We start from the raw sequence: 10626 nt of genomic DNA, 5'->3' as shown, positions 1-10626 counted from the left end.
AAATTCCCCAGAAGTCATTCCAGCTTTGGGGACTTTCCCCACATGATCATCCTTTTCCTCCATGTGTGAATCTGTATTCTGGAGCACAAAAGCAGGAACAGGGAGACAAATTTCTGCCCCTGACACTATGACTGGGTCTCTGCAGAGCACAGAGGAAGGGCCTGGTGCAAAAATAGGTAAAATTGCCAATGCCTGACTTCCCTCCCACATTCATTGACCCTGCCCTTCCATATCACAGTGGAAAAAATTTGTATAAACATATTTCAGCTACTAGTCATAGACAAGGTGCATATATAAACATACAACATATGTTCACAGGCTCAACAAGTGTTCAAAAATTCAAATGCTTTAATTCAAATTTAAATATTTTAAAATTTTCCCCCCAAAAATAATCTGTGAGGATCAAGGGCAGGCTGCTTCAAGATGGGCCACTTTGGCATGAACATTAATTTGAGTTAAAAGGAATCAAAACCCAGAAGATGCAGGAAGAGCTCTTTTCTTGGTCCTCAATGCCTAAATTTATACTGGAAAGGAGACCCAGTACCAGGAAGAGAGCCAGGAAGAGAGCTATTAAGAGAGATTCCTCTTTATCTAAGAAATTTGTCTGCATAATAGGGCAACTTTTGTTTTCCAAACATCTCCTTTCACCTTCCTGATAATGGTCTTTCTCCCCTTTGTATCCTTAGACCCTACCCTTCTCCTTAGCTCATATAACCAGGTCATTGCCTCACTGTCTTTGGAATTTCATGTCTGTGGATTCCTCATTACGTTCATTATTAAATTTGATTTTCTCCTGTTAATCTGTCTCAGGTCAAGTTGATTGTAAGTCCACCAGAAGGGTCTCCCCAACACGTCCTTAAATTGCCATTCTCTTTTTTTAATCTACCCAATCCATTGCATTCGATTTTGCCTGTCACAGTCCCACTGGTGAGATATCTCCCTCATAAACTGAACTATAGATTTTTCTTTCTGTCCTTATTCCTTTAGCAAACCTCAGACCAGGCACAAATCTGTTTTAAAAGTGGTCATGTTATGGTTGTTGCCCACCCCCACCAAATCTCATGCCAGGATAAATGAGGAATTCTCCTGGCTGTACTAAGAAACCCAACTTTGCGGATATATTCAAATAAGAAAACTGAGTAGGGTTCTGAGAGGAAAATGACACTATAGAGCTCATTTGATTAAGAGCTCACCTGTGCTTGACTTTTGTGCCCTGCTGGAGGAATTAGTCTTTCTATCAGTTCCTTGTCTATGTCATTTTTAGGCAGACATTTAGTCTGTTTGCCCACCTATTATTAATTAACAAACTCAGCTCTGTCACTTACATAGTGATTTTGTGCTCTTGTTTCCAGATTGAACAAGATGAACTGAAACCAACTCTGAACAATACAAACTACAACCAAACTAAAATGATTCAAAATAATTGTTTTCATTTCAATGTACCAAAAAAAAAAAAAAAAACCCCAAACAAAAACACCAAAACAAAACAAAACAAAACAAAAAGCCAAATGGGGAAATTATCTTCTATCACAGACATTATTTAAAGACCTTTACATCTATAGTAACTAAAGCTTTTTTCTTCTAATTTGAAGCAATTTGGTGTCTTGTGACACAATCAAATAAAAAATACTCTATTAAGACCATTGCCCCAAAAACATTTGTGATAGGAAGAATTCTAATACGATTCCCCAAATTCACACCCCTGGTGTACATTCACTCTGCAATCCCTTCCAGTTGAGTGTGAGTGGGACCTGTGAATATGACGGATGTCACTTCATCACATAGGATGTCACCTAAATTATGGAGTAGAGATGAAGAGATTTTGCAGCTGGACTTAAGTTCCCTAATGAGTTCATTTAGTTGACCCAATCAGGTGAGCCCTTTAAAAGAGCATCTAGAGGTCAGAAACTTGAAACATCAAAGACTCTCTCCTGATGGCCTTAAGAAGGCAAGCTGCTTATGAGTTCCACATCTGCAAGGAAATGGGCTCTTCCAACAACCACAGAAGCTTGGAAGAAGACCCTGAGCCTCAGATGAAACTGCAGCTGACAACTTGATTGTAGGTTGTCAGGCTCTGAGCAGAGAACCCAGCTAAGCCTTGTCTAGACTGACCCATGGAAACTGAGATAACAAAATGCATATTGCTTTCAGCTGTTAAATTTGTAATAACTTGTTATGCAATAGAAAACTAATTAAATATTCAACAAATATTTATTGGCCACTTTTCATGCACTAAGCAGGGGTACATTTTGCCATGGATATGAAAAAAGGATGAATTCATGCATTTGAGGAGCTTTAATCCAGTGGGGACCATAACATGGGCACTTAATCGAGGACAAAATAAAGCAGCACGTATTTGTATTAGTCATAGCAATGAAGAGTTAGCCATGGGGAAGGAGAGAGCAATCAGGGAAGGCTTCATGAAAGTGGTAGCACAAGCGAGGGTCTGAATAGTTTTATTGGGTAGAAATGTGGTGGAACAACATCCCAGGCCAAAGGAAGAGCATGAGCAAAGCACAGATGGAAAAGTGTACTATCTATTTGGGGAAGTGCCAGTAGAACACTCTGGCTGAGACATAGAGTTCCCATAAAGGCTGTCTGGGACCTTATTTGGTGGTCAATAGGCAGCCAATGAAGGTGTGGAGGCCAAGGGGCAGGGCCTCCCAAGACAGGCCACAAAGGCAGGTAGGTTATTTTGAGCTGAAAACAATCAAGGCCCAAAAGACTCAGGAAGAAACTTTGACATCTCCTGAGCTGTCTAAAAAGAATTTAGATAGAAGGCCTGTTCCAGGAAGACAAAATCACATAGAAAACTATATTATAATATGAACAGGGGTAGGGAATGGGGGGAGGGGACAAAGTCCATTTGTTAAAATCACTCTCTATGTCCCACTGTTTCTATGTGGCCCAACAATGTTCGTTTGTCAAGCATTTACTCTTTTTCATCTTCTCATGAATTGCATTCCTTCTCTTTGAAGTCCCAGATCCCTACCCCCTTCTCTTAGTTTGAAATGACATACCCCCATTTACCTATCTTTGGAATTTCATGTCTGTATGGATTCCTTGTACATGCAAAATTAAATATGACTTTCTCCTGTTAATCTGTCTCATATGTTTCATTCTTTGTCCAGCTAGAAGAACCTTGGACAGAGGAAAATTTCTTCCTCCCTGACAAAGGGATCATGAGGAAGAACACATTTGTGTGTTAAGAAAGACAGCAATTGTTGGGCTCTCCTGGAAAATAGGACCTGCTAGCCTTATAGGGAATTCCCCACCTTCCTATCCAATTATGCCTTGTTTCCGTGCTGTCTCTCTATATAACTTACTCAGTCTTACCCAAAATCCCCTGGGAAGAATGCTCCAGTGTTTGTGAGGCACTGTACTCCCCCAATCCATGGATTGCTTTCTCTTGAATTAAGGACATAAAATTTATTATTAAATTGTATTATTTTTGTCATCTGACAGTGCTATCTAGGGACCGTTTCTCTCTGTCACATGGAATGGTGATCCTTTAAAATAAATGTCGTATCATGTCACACCTCCCCCAACCTTAAAACCCTCCAAAGGCTTCCATTACGTTGAGAAATTCAATGCTCTTACAATGGCCCCCAAGCTCCTGCATGATCTGGTCCCTTCCTTCCTCTGCCTAGTTTCTGCCTCATTTGCTTCCCTCCAGCCTCGTGGTCTCTTTACCACTCCTCAATCTGGCACAAAGAACTTTTGTGCATGCTGTTCTTCTGGAATGCCCTTCTCCCAGACAGTCACACAGACATCCTTCATTAATTCAAGTCTTTTCATAGAGGCTTTCTGTGACCACACATTCTACCTAAAGTAGCACCCCTTGCCATCATTTCCATTCCCTTTGCCTGTGTTATTTTCCCCCTAGCACCTATCACTAGCTATTGATATAATGTATATCAATTTGTCTGTCTCTCTGTCATAGTGTAAACTCCGCAAGAGCAGGGGTTTTATGATCTCATTTACCCAAAATCCCTAGTATCTAAAGAGCTGGCTCATAATAGATATCTCTCATACATAATAGGTACTTCAAATAGGTACTTTTTATCTTGATGAAATCCCAATAGTTTGTTTTTGCTTTTGTTTCCTTTGCCTCAGGAGATCTATCTAGCAAGAAGCTGTTATGGCTAATGTCAAAGAGATTCTCCTCTAGGATTTTGATGGTTTCCTGTCGCATATTTAGGTCTTTCATCCATTTTGAATTTATTTCTGTGTATTATGTAAGAAAGTGGTCTAGTATTCCCTTTGATTGAACCCAACAGGAAGCCAGAAGGCCAAAGCAGACACAGAGCAAGGTGGAGGGGTAGAGAGTTACCTAGAGGGACAAATGGAGGGTTACCACTGGGGAAGGCAAAGGAGTCAGTAGGGGCAAGAGTAAACTGTGTCTCTGCCTCTTGCAGTTTCCTAAGGAGATGCAGACGAGATTAGATAGGAAGGTTTGGAGGCCTCATCACAATGGACACCAGCATGGTATATTGTAGACAGACAAGTCATGATTTAATTCTACTGGCTGGTGAGTAGAATTATCAGCTGGTAAGGTTTACAAATTATTCTCTTCATAAATTTAGTTGTCAGCGGTGCCTGGGTGGATCAGTTGGTTAAGTGTCTGACTCTTGATTTTGGCTCAGGTCATGATCTCACGGTTTATTATTTCAAACCCCAGGTCAGGCTCTGCACTGTCAAGCCTGCTTGGGATTCTCTTTCTCTCCCTCCCTCTCTGCCCCTCCCCTGCTCACTTTCTCTCTCTCTATCAAAGTAAATTTAAAAACTTAAAAAAATAAATTTGTCAGAGTGACAGAGTTTTTCTAAGCTGAGCTTTCACTTTCATTGTGATAGCCATATTTCTTTTGATACCCAAATCCTGATAACTCCAGGCTGCAGTGAGCAATCTTAGCTCAGTGACAGGGTTAGCCAGGCCTTTCTATGGTCTGCACCACCTTTGCCTGCCATATTTAACCTAATCAGAACCAGTGGACCTCAGCCCTTATGAGCTTTGTACTTTCCTTAAGTCCTGGCCATCAGTTCTGCAATTATGTCTTCTTGGCATCATGTCACTGGGAAAACAGACTGTATTTCTAGCAAAGAAAAAAAAAAAAAAAAAGAGGGGGGTGGTGATGACCCATACCTTACTCTGAGTAACCAAAAAATTTTTAAAAAGATAAATTGGGGGCACCTGGGTGGCTCAGTCAGTTAAGCATCTGACTCTTGATTTTCAGCTCTGTTCATGATCTCACGATTTGTGAGTTCAAACCCTGCATCAGGCTCTGCACTGATAACATGGAGCCTGCTTGGTATTCTCTCTCTCTCTCTCTCTCTCTCTCTCTCTCCCCCTCCCCCACTTATGCATGCACGTTGTCTCTCTCTCAAAATAAATAAACTTAAAAATAAAGATAAATTGGACTTCATCAAAAACTTTTGTGTTTCCTTTTTTTTTTTTTTAAATGTTTTATTTATTTCTAGGAGAGAGAGACAGCGTGAGCAGGGGAGGGTCAGAGAGAGAGGGAGTCACAGACTGAAACAGGCTCCAGGCTCCGAGCTGGCAGTCAGCACAGAGCCCGACCGGGGCTCGAACCCACAAACCGCGAGATCATGACCTAAGCGAAAGTCGGAAAGTCGGACGCTTAACCGACTAAGCCACCCAGGCGCCCCAAAACTTTTGTGTTTCTAAAAACACTATCAAGAAAGTGAAAAGATAACTCCCACAGAATGGGAGAAAATATTTGTAAATCATATATCTGACAGAGATCTAGTATCCAGAACTTGTACAAGTTAACAATAAAAATACAAATAACCCAATTTAAAAATGGGCAAAGCAATGAATAGACATTTGTATATCCAAAAAAGATATACAAATAGCAAATGAGCACATGAAAAGAAGCTGAACATCACCTGTCATTATGAAAACACATATCAAAACCATAATGAGATATCACTTCCCTCCACTACAATGGCTATAACCAAAATGATGACAATAAGTATTAGTGCAGATATGGATAAATTAGAACCCTAGTACATTGTTGATGGGACTGTAAAATTGCAGCCACTCTGGAAAGCAGTTTGGTAGTTTCTCAAAATGCTAAACAAATGACCCAGCAATTTCACTCTTAGTTACATACCTAAGAGAAATTGAAAACATACACCTACACAAAAATTTGCACACCAATGTTTATAGCAACACTATTCATAATAGTCCCAAAGTGGAAACAACCCACATGCATATCAACTGATAAATGGACAAATAAAATATGGCATATCCATATAAGGTAATATTATTTGGCAATAGAAAGGAAAGAAGTAGTCATACATGCCACAACATGGAAGAACCTTGAGAACATTATGAAAAATGAAAGAAGCCAGATATATGGTATATGATTCCTTTTATATCTTATGTCCAGAAGGGGAAAATCCACAGAGAGACAGAAAGTAGATTAATGGTTACCAGGGACTGGGGGAAAGTGGGTTTGGGGAGAGACTATGGAGTTTTTTTTTTTGCAGTGATGAAAATGTTCTGGAAAATACTAAAGTATAGCTTGGAAATATACTAAAAAGCATGGAACCATGGTATACTTTAAAAGAATGAATTTTATAGTATGTGATTATTTCTCATGTTTTTAAGTGATGCTGAACAATTATGAAGTAAGACTATTTCTAGCCTCCTTATTACACCATCCCAAGGAAAGTCATGAAAATAATAAAATCTGAAGTTGCACAAAGAAATGTTATGGGGCTCTGTAACAATGCCCAAACCAAATCAATTAAGTTCCCATGGGAGTCCTTTTTGCCGCTGTTCTAGCGGCTGTTGTAGAAAGGGAAGTGGAGAGGGGAGGACGGGAACTAAGGTCCACGTGTGTCTCCTATGAACCTCCTATAGCAAAGCCTGAGGCCTCCACCAGGGGCCAGAGGAGAGCATGCGGCCCAGGCCTCACATTCCTGATGGGGCTTCAGATACAAACTTGGACTACATTTCTAAATGATTCGGAAGGCCCAGGTACATTGAGACAATGATAGGAATTTTTGTCTTTTATAAAACTACATCTTAAAAAAAAAAAACAAATACAAAGATTACATCTCTTTTTTTTTTTTACAAATAGTTTATTGTCAAATTAGTTTCCACATAACACCCAGTGCTCATCCCCACAAGTGCCCTCCTCCATGCCCATCCCCCCTCCCCCCCACATCCATCAGTCCTCAGTTTTTGTCAGCATTCAAGAGTCTCTCATGGTTTGCCTCAAAGATTACATCTTGTGAAATATAAACTGACATTTTTTAGTATAGGTCCTCATCTTGTGAATTATATAATTATATTGTAGTATGCTAAGAATATTAATTTATTAAAAGTAAACATTTGGAACATATTATTTTTAACACCTATTTTTAATAATTGTTCATTTTTGTTGTTGTTGTTACTTCAATGTATTAGAAGTTTTCAAAATGGAAGTAATCTAGGCCTTTCTTAATTTCTGAGGAGGTTGATCATGCTTAATGCCCACAACCATCATAAGGGGTAAATATTATTGTTCCAGTTAATAAATGGGAAAACTGAGGCTCAGCAAGGGTATATTAATCAACCAGTCTTGCAAAGGTATTAAGTGATATAAATGGGGTTGGAACTGCATTTGATACTGAAACTCATGGTGCCACTTTTACATGCTAAAGAAGACAAAAGGTGAAAATGTATATTCTTCTTCACATAACTGCACCACAGCACCCCCTATGCCAAGGTCCCAGTACCACATGGCACCATGTGTATAGTCTTGCTTACAGCCAGGCTACTGGCAGAACTATTTGTATCCTGCTGAAATCCTTCCTCAAGGCTCTCCTGCTCTCACAAAAGATCTCACTCTTAGTCATCCCTGCTGATCTGTGCTGCAACCAAATAACCAGAAAAGAAAAGAAGAGGGAGAACTGTGGACAATGAGTCTTTTGTGGCCCTATTCTTTCTTTTGACTCTTGCCCCACTGATGAATGGAAGTTTCTCTCTGTTCCTCAGCTGAGAAGGAACCATTTTTTATGGGGCTCATCAGAAGCGGGTGTGAAGGTTTTTTTCTATTTGAAGGATTCAAGCCATGAAAAGGTCTTTTCATTCTCCTTTTAGTTGATTCAGATCAGGCACCGGACCATTTGGGAAGGGTGTGCCAAGGCACTGGCTCCTTCCCCTTAGGGCAGGAGAAACTCCACAGAGTTCTTGTCCCTGTGCAGATGAGGAGGGCACAGCAATTCTCCCTGGCAGGGCTCTGTCCCTACCCTGGGATGTGGCTGTCCACTATGTGAGGCAAGCTGCAGAGGGGTGTTGATAGGTCCCTCTCCGGCTCCTCCCGCAGGTTTAGAAGACTTCAGATAAGCCTTTATATGCTGCCCTCCTAGGCTAGATCTGCACACCATGAAACAGCTCCTCAATAGTGAGGGTGTACAAAAATGAAAAAAGAAAATAATGGGTGTGTATATGTTTTCTTTTATGTTAAGAAGATTAGATCTTTCTTATCTTTCCTTCTAACCCTTAATTCCAATTATGTTTGTAACCAAATGAAGCCAGTTAAACTGCAGTTTGGGCTGAGGCTGATGACATCTACAATCTAAAGACTGATGCACACGCTGCATTGTAAAATCTTGTGCTAAATGTAATTGCCACGTGAGACAGCACCTGAAGGTCTGGGTAGTGCCTCTCTCGGGTCTCCTAAGGGCCATTCAACATTTGGCAGAGCACAAATCAATGAGAAGTGTGCCCACAGCAAATGTACTTTCTACCCCAAACTTACCATTTTTGTAAGGACACATGTAACCTTCGCATACCTTCTACTCTGAACACTGACCACAGCTTTACTTTTGAACCCTTTGTGACTGAGGAGACCATGCCTTTGCCAGCTTAGTGTTAAAGGAGACTTTTTCTAATTGGTATGAATCTCTAAGTAGACATAAACGTGTGACAAGAGAAATCTTGCTAGGTAATACTTGACGCTCAGTAGCTATTTGAATGAATGAACACAAATCTTAAGGGCTTTAACATCAAGAGCATTAGAGTTGAACTGAAAATCATTTCCACCAATTCAACATGCATATCCTTCACGGTGTTTTATATATATTCTATGATTGCATACTTCTTTCTTCTTTCCATTTTCAGAAAGCAAGAAGGCAGCATAGTAGTTGCTATAACACGTTGCACTTTTGTTTTCTGTGGATCTCATACTTTCTCCCCTTATAACCGAGGAAGTACTTCTTTTATCATTTGTGCATTTCTCATGTCCAGATCACCCTCTCCAGCTGGACCCCCAACTCAGTGCAACTTCCTATATTTTGAAGAAGGCTTTTTTTACCCTAGTGACACTTTGGTGGAGCTCAGTATGTGGAAGCAGAAAACAATCTTATTCTTTGTCATCACTGTCCCTTCAAACACATTCTATGGATTTTTTTCACCCCTTGAATTTATCACTCACTCTTAGAAAGTAATAAAGCTTTATTTCGGTGATGAAAATGTGTAGCCCACGGTAATAACTAAGACTCTAAATTGCACTTCAGTGAATATTTTCCCCCTTGCCCAGCACTTGGGTAGGTCTTAGGTGGGCATCCTGCAGTGGGGGAGAGCCACAGTCATTTCTGTTCTATTCCTCCTTTTCCCCAATTTTGCCTTTTTTCTCTTCAACCTCAGCTCACACTACTCATTCTTTGTGGGTTAGGCCTGGAAGGAGTAGGGATTCTGAGGCAAAAAGGGGCACTTATGCTGAAGGTGTTCTCTGGAGTAAGCATATATTTATAGCTACTTCTTTCTCTCCAGGAGACTCTGTGGATTTCTCTGGGGCCCTTCCGTTGGATATATATCTTACTGTGATTCCCAGGATGGCCAAAGCCTTGGCCTGACTGTTTACAATTTGACCCTCACTCAGGCATTTGGTAAAAGTAAATTTGCCTACTACTCAGTAGTACTACTCAATATACTCAATATGACTCAGGCATTGAGGTCACTCAGATTTGGCAGCTCTGCTTTTAATCCAAGATAGGGTGGCTCCCATAATTAAGTATTAGACTTGTATGAGAAGTGGACTACTGTCTTACATCATACACAAAAATAAATAAAAAATGGATGAAAGACCTAAATGCAAGACAGGAAACCTTCAAAATCTTAGAGGAGAAAATAGGCAGTAACCTGTTTGACATCCATCAGCTGTAGCAGCTTCTTATTAGATATGTCTCCTGAAGCAAAGGAAACAAAAGCAAAATAAACTATTGGGACTTTATTGAAATAAAAAGCTTCTGCACGCAAAGAAAACAATCAACAAAACTAAAAGGCAACTTACGGAATGGGAGAAGATATTTACGAATGACATAGCTGATAAAGGGTTAGTATCCAAAACACATAAAGAACTGATACAACTCAATAACCCCCTCCCCCCAAATAATCCAATTTAAAAATGGGGAGAAGACATGAACAGACATTTCTCCAAAGAAGACATACAGATGGCCAACAGACACATGAAAAGATGCTCAACATCACTCATCATCAGGAAAATGCAAATCAAAACTACAATGAGATGTCACTTCACACCTGTCAGAATGGCTAGAATTAGGGCCGCCTGCGTGGCTTAGTCAGTTAAACGTCCAACTTCTGCTCAGGTC

This window comes from Hyaena hyaena, unplaced genomic scaffold, assembly GCF_003009895.1.
Source record: "Hyaena hyaena isolate Hyena2069 unplaced genomic scaffold, ASM300989v1 scaffold_123, whole genome shotgun sequence".
In the NCBI taxonomy this organism is placed as follows: Eukaryota; Metazoa; Chordata; class Mammalia; order Carnivora; family Hyaenidae; genus Hyaena; species Hyaena hyaena.
This window is presented reverse-complemented; position numbering follows the sequence as displayed.